Source organism: Pteropus vampyrus, unplaced genomic scaffold, assembly GCF_000151845.1.
Source record: "Pteropus vampyrus isolate Shadow unplaced genomic scaffold, Pvam_2.0 Scaffold51, whole genome shotgun sequence".
NCBI classification, from domain to species: domain Eukaryota; kingdom Metazoa; phylum Chordata; class Mammalia; order Chiroptera; family Pteropodidae; genus Pteropus; species Pteropus vampyrus.
Genome location: NW_011888832.1, coordinates 4,308,556 through 4,317,285, shown reverse-complemented (window position 1 = coordinate 4,317,285; position 8,730 = coordinate 4,308,556). Strand labels below are relative to the sequence as shown.

The following is an 8,730-nucleotide window of genomic DNA, read 5'->3' as shown; positions in this document are numbered from 1 at the left end:
TTTTTTTTTTTGCTCCGTGAGCATTTCAACTGTAAGAAAAGGAAACTGAAATATTATTCGCGTGGTGCTGTGCTGTTACACCTAATTTCTTCTCGAGTTCACACTAAACCGAAATGTCTCTAGGAATCTTAAAAAAGGCAACAGCCGAGAAAGTGAGGAAATATGTCAAGGACTTGTAAATAAACAGCTGGCTCCCAACATATGGATTTTCTTCTATATTTTTCAGGTGCCACCAGCTCCCATCCGTATCTGCCAGCCCTCCAGCGCACGGCATAATTCAACTGTAATTGATAATGTAAGGGCAGATGGAGAGGACTGTCAGCTCCTCCCCAGGCTCTCTGGGGACGCTGCGGAAATCAAAGCAGATGGCCCAATTGCATCTTCTTTATGTGTTGCTGCGAGCGCCTCTGTCTGCAGGATAATGGATCATTACGGCCTGCTGTGTACAAACACCAATATGCTTTTAAATCTGGTTCTCGAGCTTATGAAAAAGCACTATATTTCATATTAATTTGTGAAGCTGCACTTAACAAGGTCCACTGCTGTTAATTTATGATTTGGAAGCGGGAGGGGAGCGGGGGAGAAGTTCGCACGGACCCCTCCCGCGTGCCTTCGCCCCTCCCCGCTCCGGTTCGCTCCTAGCCCTCCCGCCAGGCCTGCCTCCCGTCCGACCAGTGGTCAGCCGAAGGGGACATAACGTCCAGATCTGCTGCGCTGATATTTAATTGAAGAACTGGAGTCCTGTAGCCGGGGGTTTGCGGAAGGCGCCATTGTGCAGGAGGCTGGGTGTTAAGCCCCATCGACGGCCCGGTTAACGGGAAGGAGAAAAGTTCCCGCACTGTTCTTCCCGCACCCTCTCTCCTGCTTCCGTGACGAGAAAGGAAGAAGACAGAGGAACGGGGAACTGTCAGCCCCCGATGCCTGCCTCATCCCGCTGTTCTGCAGGGAACGGCCCGCGGCAAAATCAGAAAGGTTTGCCATGCTACGCGTGCATCCACTCCGAGGACATTCTATTCTTAATCATTGTCGTGTCTCTGCTGGCAAATATTTGACCCCCTACTATGTGCCAGAAAACATCTTGGGTCCAGAAGAGCTCAAAGAAAATGCAACCCGTCTGTGGCCACGCCACCCTGAACAAGCCCGATCCCGTCTGATCGCGGAAGCTAAGCAGGGTCGGGCCTGGTTAGTACTTGGATGGGAGACCACCTAGGAAGATCAGGTGCTGTAGGTGTAAAAAATAAAAAAATAAGGGATTGTAAGCTGACAAGGTCCTTGCAATCTGTGAGGTCAACCAAGGGTTGCCTCGTCTAAAAAAAAAGAAAAAACAAAAAAAAACCCCGCCCCCAGCAGCCCGCCTGCAGAGATCTCAGCTGAAAACTTGCCAAGAACATGATCAAGGTGCTGAGCTGGCCCCAGACTCTGACAGGGACAGGAGCGTCAAACAAACAAATGCCGCGGGATGGCCTAGAAACCGTGGCCTGAGGACCGCGTGGGACTTGACCGGGTGACGGAACGTACGGATGATGCGGGCCTGGCAGGGTTTTGCATGCAGGATGGGGAACCTTCGAGGAAGGTTGAACTGGAAAGCGAACGAATTCCACTCCCCTCAGGGCCGACCTGTGCTTCGCCCCACGCCAGAGGCGTCTCGAAGCGGCTCGCGTGTCATTTTCCCTGGGATGCTGGTAACGGGTGGCTTACAGAATGAGGCTGCGACTCAGACACCTACAAGGACGTAGCAGGGAACAGCTCGGTGCGTAGCTGGCCAGCAGCATGGCACTGGGGGCGAGCAGAGGGTTAGGGAGTGGACAGGCTTCCTGTGGAGACCCCCAGAAACGCTTCTGCTGGCCGGGATCGGTGGGGCCTCAGGGTTTAGTTCTGGCCTTCGGATATTGGAACTAGTACTTCACATTCACTGCTTCATTCATTTAGCATATGCAGCACCCCAAACCCCAAAGACACAAACAGCGTGGGCTTGGCCTGCGTGGCTCTCTGTAGATCTGCCCCACACAGGGCACCGCCAGCTGCAGGCAAGAGGCCACGCCCGTGCTGCCCCTCACTTATTCGCCAGAAATCAGCCTCTGCTCAGGTTGTGTGTGGCTCTCACGATTCAAAGCGAAAATTTTAATAACAGCAACAACTGATAAAATTTAAACATTGGAAGACGTTACTGACAGAGCTAGTTTCCTAGGTTCTCCTACAAACTGTGGAAGATCGGACAAGCCCTGGCTGGCCGCATCGTCACCTGGCCGTCATTGCTGGGGGCGGAGTACCACCCACGCCCAGCCCCCACCCACGGCCATGCCTCCGTGGACAAGGCCCAAAACCGTCAGTTAGGGGAGCTGGTCACTCTGAACAAACGATCCTCACCCTCACCGTCTTTCCAGGTGGAACCGTGACCCCGTGAGAAACAAGGCAGCGTTAATCTCACAAGGCAAAGAGTTTCTCCCCAGCCTTCAGATGGTAAATAATACAAACATCATTACTCTCTCAGACAAACAAAAAAGAAATGTGTACGCTCTTCCTAACATAAATTAATTACATAACGATCGCAAGTGAGACATGATGTCCACATTCATGACCTCGTCTTTTTGGAGGAAGTGTAAACTAGTTCATGGTTTACTATGAAACGAACACGGGCCGGGACTGTATTCAACTGTCCGGAGCCGGAGGACTGTGCTACACCTCTGAGGAGCACAGCACTTCCGTCTTTCCTTCCTTCAACCTTCCCTCTCATCCCTCCCTCCTTCCCTCCTTCCTTCCTTCCTTCCTTCCAAGCAGTGGTACGAGAGAACATCCTTCACTTTTTCCTGATCTTAGTGGGAAAGTTTCAAATTTCTCACCGTTAAGTATGATGTCAGATGTAGGTTTCGGGAGATATTTTTCATCAAGTTAAGGAAGTTCCCTTCTATTAGGGCTTTAGTTTTTGTCTTCATTTTTTTAAAGACTTATTGTTGTTGTCGTCGTTGTTGGTGTTAGAGCAGTTTTAGGATCACAGCAAAATCGAAGGGCAGCTGTGGAGATGTCCCACACACGCCCTGTCCCACATGCGCACGGCCTCCGCCGCTGCCAGCAGCCCCCGCACAGTGGTACACTCGTTATGCCTAACGGACCTGCGCTGATGTGTCGTTATCACCCTGAGTCCACAGTTTCCTTAGGGTTCACTCTTGGTGCTGTACATTCTACGGCTTGGACAAATGGATAATGACTTTTCTCTACCATTATATGTTTTTAAGCTAGAAAATCCAAACAAAGACACAAGAGATCCAGACCTTGTGGTTAGGGGATCTCGGTTTGCAAATTGGGGATGTACCTTCTCTGAGAGAAAACCTAAATCCTGAATTACAGCATCATTTGGGAAATGTGAGACAATGTCAAAGTGCCTTAGCCAAACATTTCCTGGGGTTGAGGAAGAAGCTAGCGGTCCTTGTCCTGAGCCTTTGCAGCTCACCCCCCGGAGGCATCCTCTGCATAGGGCGGGCTTACGGGAACACACTGGCACGCAGGACAGCTCGAAATGCTTTGTGAGAGTTAGCGCAGCTACAACAAAGGGCTTGGAAGGACCCTGTCGAGATTCTAATAGCATCTTGCCAGGAAAAATACGTACGTGGGTAGGAGAAGTATCTCGCTTCCTTCTAAAACTGTCCCTCACTTTCCGTACCCACGAAATGCGATGCCATTGTCCCCCCAGGAATGTTTTGAAGATAAACTGCAACCCATAAATGAGGAAAAGTTATAAAATACTACATGCATGAAATATCTTAATTATTATGGGTGAGGCAACAGGGAAATGTTTGAAATGATACGGACTATGGGGTGGAGAGAACTCAGTCTGCAGCCACTCACGAGCCTCAGGTTCTTGGCTGGAAAACGTGAAGAACTACCTGGTAGAGGTGCCGTGAGGACGAGGAGACGCGTTGGCAAAGCGCTACACCGTGATTAATAATAGCAATAATAAGGATAGGATAGTAGCAGCAATTAACACATATTGAACATTTTTCATGTTCCAAGTACAGCATCAAACATTTGCATGCTTTATCCCATTTATTCCTTATAACTCCCCCGAGATGGGTGCTATTGTTATTCCCACTTTACGAAGTAGGAAACTGAAACCCAGAAAAATGAAATCATTTGCCCAGGTGAAAACCAGGTGAGCTGATCACGGTGCTTGCTGAGCTCAGAAGCAAGATGCTGCAGTGACAGCCATCAGCTCTCATCAGTGGAGTGCAGCTTCCAAGTCATGCAGCCCAAGCCCGGTGCCTATCGTGTTCCCTTGGCAATGTCTATTGTGGAGCCAGATCATCCCAGTTCCCCTGAATGATCCTGATGATGGCAATGTCACCACTTGAGACTTTCCATCCAGGAGCAAAACTCTATAACCTTAATGTTTCTTAAATGACTCTAGGGGTTTTGTGCCCTCGGAGATGGTCAAGAACAAGGAAAAACCGAAAGCCCATTAATGAAGAATGGTCGCCAACTTGCCATTAACTAGTCCTCTGTGCCTAACGAATCCCATGTTTAAGATGAACTTCGAGAAGAGCTTCATAACGAAAGCATCGAGATCATATGCATAAGAAGTACGTTAAACTGAACATAAAGTTGCGTCTAAAATGTGCGATGACATTGACATTTGTGTGAATGTTAGCGATCGAATCCTTTTCCAACGGGCCACATCCATACGTGAGGATGCACTGGAAAAGACATCTTAACCAGGGATTCCGTGACTCTCCCTGAAAAGGAAAGTAGGAAGCGCGTGCTTCCTTTTTAGTTTTCTCCTTTACGCATTCTTTGGGAATTCGCATCAGATGCTGTCACTTCCTGCTTGTACTTCCTTCCCCTTCCCGTATTATATACCTATTTGCTATTACGTGTCTCCACCATCTGTGGCTTTGTCCAGTGTGCAGCCCCAAGAGCCAAGGACAGTTTCTAGCACAGAATAGGTGCTTAATAAAAATCGATCAAATACAGGACCATTTTTCACTCATAAGCAGTTCCCAACAGTTAATAAGGTACTGTTCGGAATTTGATCCATGCCCTCAGCAGCCCCGCGAGGCGTCTGGAGCCTGGACTCCAGCTCAGAGCTTTGGACCCCACAAGACGTGAGCCTTCTCTCAAATGTCATCACGTAAGGCCACCACAACCAAGTCCTGCTCAACGTCCGGCACCCCCTCCAGACACCTAGTTAGGTGGGTGCTAATCCCAGCCAGACCCCAGGGCCCCCTCTTTCGCCCGACCGTGTGTCAAAATGTGCCTTTTCGGTGCGAACAGGCTGAGCTGGTTTTCTTTATCCCTGCTGAATGGAAAAGTGTCCTGCCTTTTTTCACAAGCTTTCCAGCGTCAGCGTCATTTCAATAAGTGCATTATAACGATCCCGGGACACTGCGTATCATGCTGTCTCGTCTCCCCGGAGAAGAATGCCCTCTATTCTTAACTCTGCCTCATTCTCATAGTTCCCGGGCTCGATGGGATTTATTAAGGCAATTTATCACAGATGAATAGCTATCTAAGCGATGAGTCTAATAGGCAGGGACTCACTTTTTTTTTTTTTAAGTCAACAGTTTCAGTGGTTATTTCCTTAATCGGTACTGATTCAGCCCTTTCTGAATAGTAGTAGGTCGGGGCACTCCTTGAAGACTTCAGAGATTAAAAGAAAAGTCAGAACCACCCCTGACTGAAAAACAAATTCTAGGATTAAAGGGAAATGTGCATGGTAGCCCTCGCCCATGACTACAGAGCCTGATGGAGGAGCAGAGGCACAGCTTACAGGAACGACAAGGTGTCGGCTGGTCTCTGGGACCAGCTGTCTCTGGGGGCAGCGTTAGGAGGCCATGGCCCGGTTATCCACCCCATCTCAGTTTTTACATTAGCGCCAACCTACAAACCTCCATCACTCCAGAGCCGCACGATCCTCCATGCGTGGTTTCGCGGCCTTCGCTCAGTGTTCCCACTCAGAGACCATTCTCCCCAGTTCCTAGGTGGAGAGACTGACATGCAGAGAGATAAAGCAGCCTGCCCGAGGGGGAGGGGGCGGGGCAGGGCCACAGAGAAAGCCCCGGCTTCGCGTGTGCTTCTGAGAGTGCCTTAGTCTGTTCGGGCTGCTATGGCAAAATATCCCAGACTGGGCGGCTTATAAACAACAGGTGCCTATGTCTCACCTTTCTGGAGGCTGGAGCTGGAGATCGAGGTGCCAGCGTGGGCCAGCGTGGTCATGATCTGGAGGGGGCCCTCTTTCTGATTCGTAGGAGGCACCTTCTCACTGCGGCCTCACGTGATGAAGGTGCTCTGTGGGGTCTCTTAGATATAAGGGCACTAGTCCCATTCATGAGGGCCCCAGTCCACTATCACCTCTCGAAAGCCCCACCTACTAATGCCATTGTCAGCTTTGGGGTTAGGATGTCACCATAGGAATTTGGTGACGAGGTGGGGACACAGACATTCCGTGTAGAGCGGAGAGCAGGAGCTCTGGAAGCAGGCTGCTGGCGTGACGAGCCTGGTGCTGTGCTTCCTAGCTGTGTGACCTTGGGCCAGTCTCTGGCACTTAACATCCTCATGCCTCGGTTTCACCGGCAGCGAGACGAGAAGAGTCATAGTCCCGAATGCAAATAAAACGGCTTCTATAAAAATGCTCCCTATAGGACGTGAAACACAGGAAGCCGTCAGTAATCACTGGCTTCCGTCACTGTCACTGTGAGCCCTGTTTTCTCCAGGTAACTGGCCCTGAGCAAACAGGATTGCAGACTTCAGGGTCTCCAGGAATCCGTACGAGACGGTCGCTTGTCTGGGGCTCCGTCGCCGTGAGTCAGGTAAGAGTATTTTTATTCTTATCCTATTAACGATAACATGAGGCTAGAGCTTTGCTCTGCGGTGGCTTCTCCATTGTTTCTGTGAAACAGCCTCTCAGCCGAGCTCTCCTTCTCGTGGAGTGTATGCGATAGTTGAGAAATTCAGTTCTCTGAATTTTAAAACACAATTTCTAGTCAGGGAATTTCTTTCACAGAAAAGCACAGTACTTCAGTTCCGATAGAGACAGAATCAAGCCCGCATTTAACATCCAAATCCAACTACGTGTACTCTCTCCTTATATAACTCAAAACCAGCATGCGTCTTTGCCATATTGCTATATTATATCCCGTAAGTGAGTGTAGTCTGGATACATTTTAAATCGATACATCCGTATGACTACAGAATTACATCTTGACACCTGGATTTCTGTGCTTCCTCATCAGGTGATTCACAGCCGTTCCAAGGGTGTTTCTGCCAGTTCGCCGGTCATTTGTCCCCACCCAGCCTCTACGCTCGCTGGGTGCAACGTTGCTACATCCCACTGTGTTTCTGAAGCATCTTTCTCTTTAGGAGCTCAGAAGCCATTGCCTCTGAATTTCTGACAAGGCTGAAACCACATAGGATGGTGGAAGGTTTGTCATCTCATTTCACAAATGGAATAACGGGCTCAGAGGACAGTCTCCCTGTCCTCCGTCCACGATGACGGAGTAAGTTAGTAAAACCAAGAGGGCGTCCGGGCGAGACTACATGAGAAAGCAGCCAGAGGCTCCAACGGTAAGCAATTAGATGCACTGGCCGTTCATTTCCTAATGTAAATTCTAGAAGGGAACCAGGGAAGGAAGAGGCGAGAGAACAAATTAGATGGAATCAGAATCAGATTCAAGATAAAGTGTGGACGGTTAATAGGGTCAGCCGCCCCGGCAGCAGACAGACCTGGAACTTTCCGCCCTCGCTCCCTGCATGGCTTACACTAGAGACCACACGTGGATTAGTCCGTCATTCAAGAACCAATTCCTGGTGCTGGCGAAAGGCAAAAAAAATTTAACAGGAGCACTTTCCGCTCTAAAAAAACGGCAAGCCTTCAGATGGAATACTCCAGAGTAAGGGAGGGACTCAGCTTCGAGAGAGATGATCGTAATAACAGCGATGAACAATATTTTGCTGTTCATTGGGAGATGTGCCCCACCCTTCGCCCATCGGCACTGCAAACAAGTATTGAGGGTGAAGGGCCAGCCCTACGCAAAGGGCTTTATGCCTCGTCAGACAGTCACAACTGTCTCTGAGCTAAACATGGTAGATTTTCTTATTTCAGAGATGAGGCAACTGAGAATCCCAGCAGCCGAGATGCTGAGCGAAGGCCACTCAGCTAAGAGGACAAAGGGCTGGGCTTGCAGCGCACTAGCCCCAAAGCGCGGCCGCGTACTAGACCGGCACTCATCTAGAATGTTCTAAGCTCTGTTTAAACACCTTGGCCGGTGTTTAATTTGACTTTCATTTATTTTGCAAGTCCATCCTAGGTTAGAAATCACTCTAACCTACGTGAGCGTTCCCATGCCAAAGAGAGAAAAAGATAAGGCGGACTCAGGCCGGTATGCAGAACAGTTCCAGAGGAGAAAGCGAAAGCGAGAAGCCCGTGAACTCAGCTCTGTGCCCCCCGCAAACGCTCCGCCTAGAAAGGAGGAAAGCGCTACTGTGTAAAGGAGTCACAGCCTAGGTTCCTTAAGGTTAATGTCCCTCTGACATGGAGTGACTTCACCGCTGGGCTGGAGGAAGGACAGGGGAAGGGGGGCGGGGGGGGTAGGGAAAGGAAAAGGTGAGTGGGGGCCGGTGCTCCTGGACCCAGTTTTCTGCCCAGGCGCAGCACCTGACGAGCGCTCCCACGGCCACCTCCCTCCCTGCGGACAGGACAGCCGCCCTCACCATCTCTGATTCCCGCCCCCTCCTCCCAGA

The 8,730-nt window shown here is 50.0% G+C and overlaps 1 pseudogene; it reads left to right on the top strand.

Moving 5' to 3' along the window:
- The first annotated feature begins 1,112 nt into the window (after positions 1-1,112).
- Positions 1,113-1,231, top strand: LOC111739606 (annotated as a pseudogene).
- Positions 1,232-8,730: the final 7,499 nt, after the last annotated feature.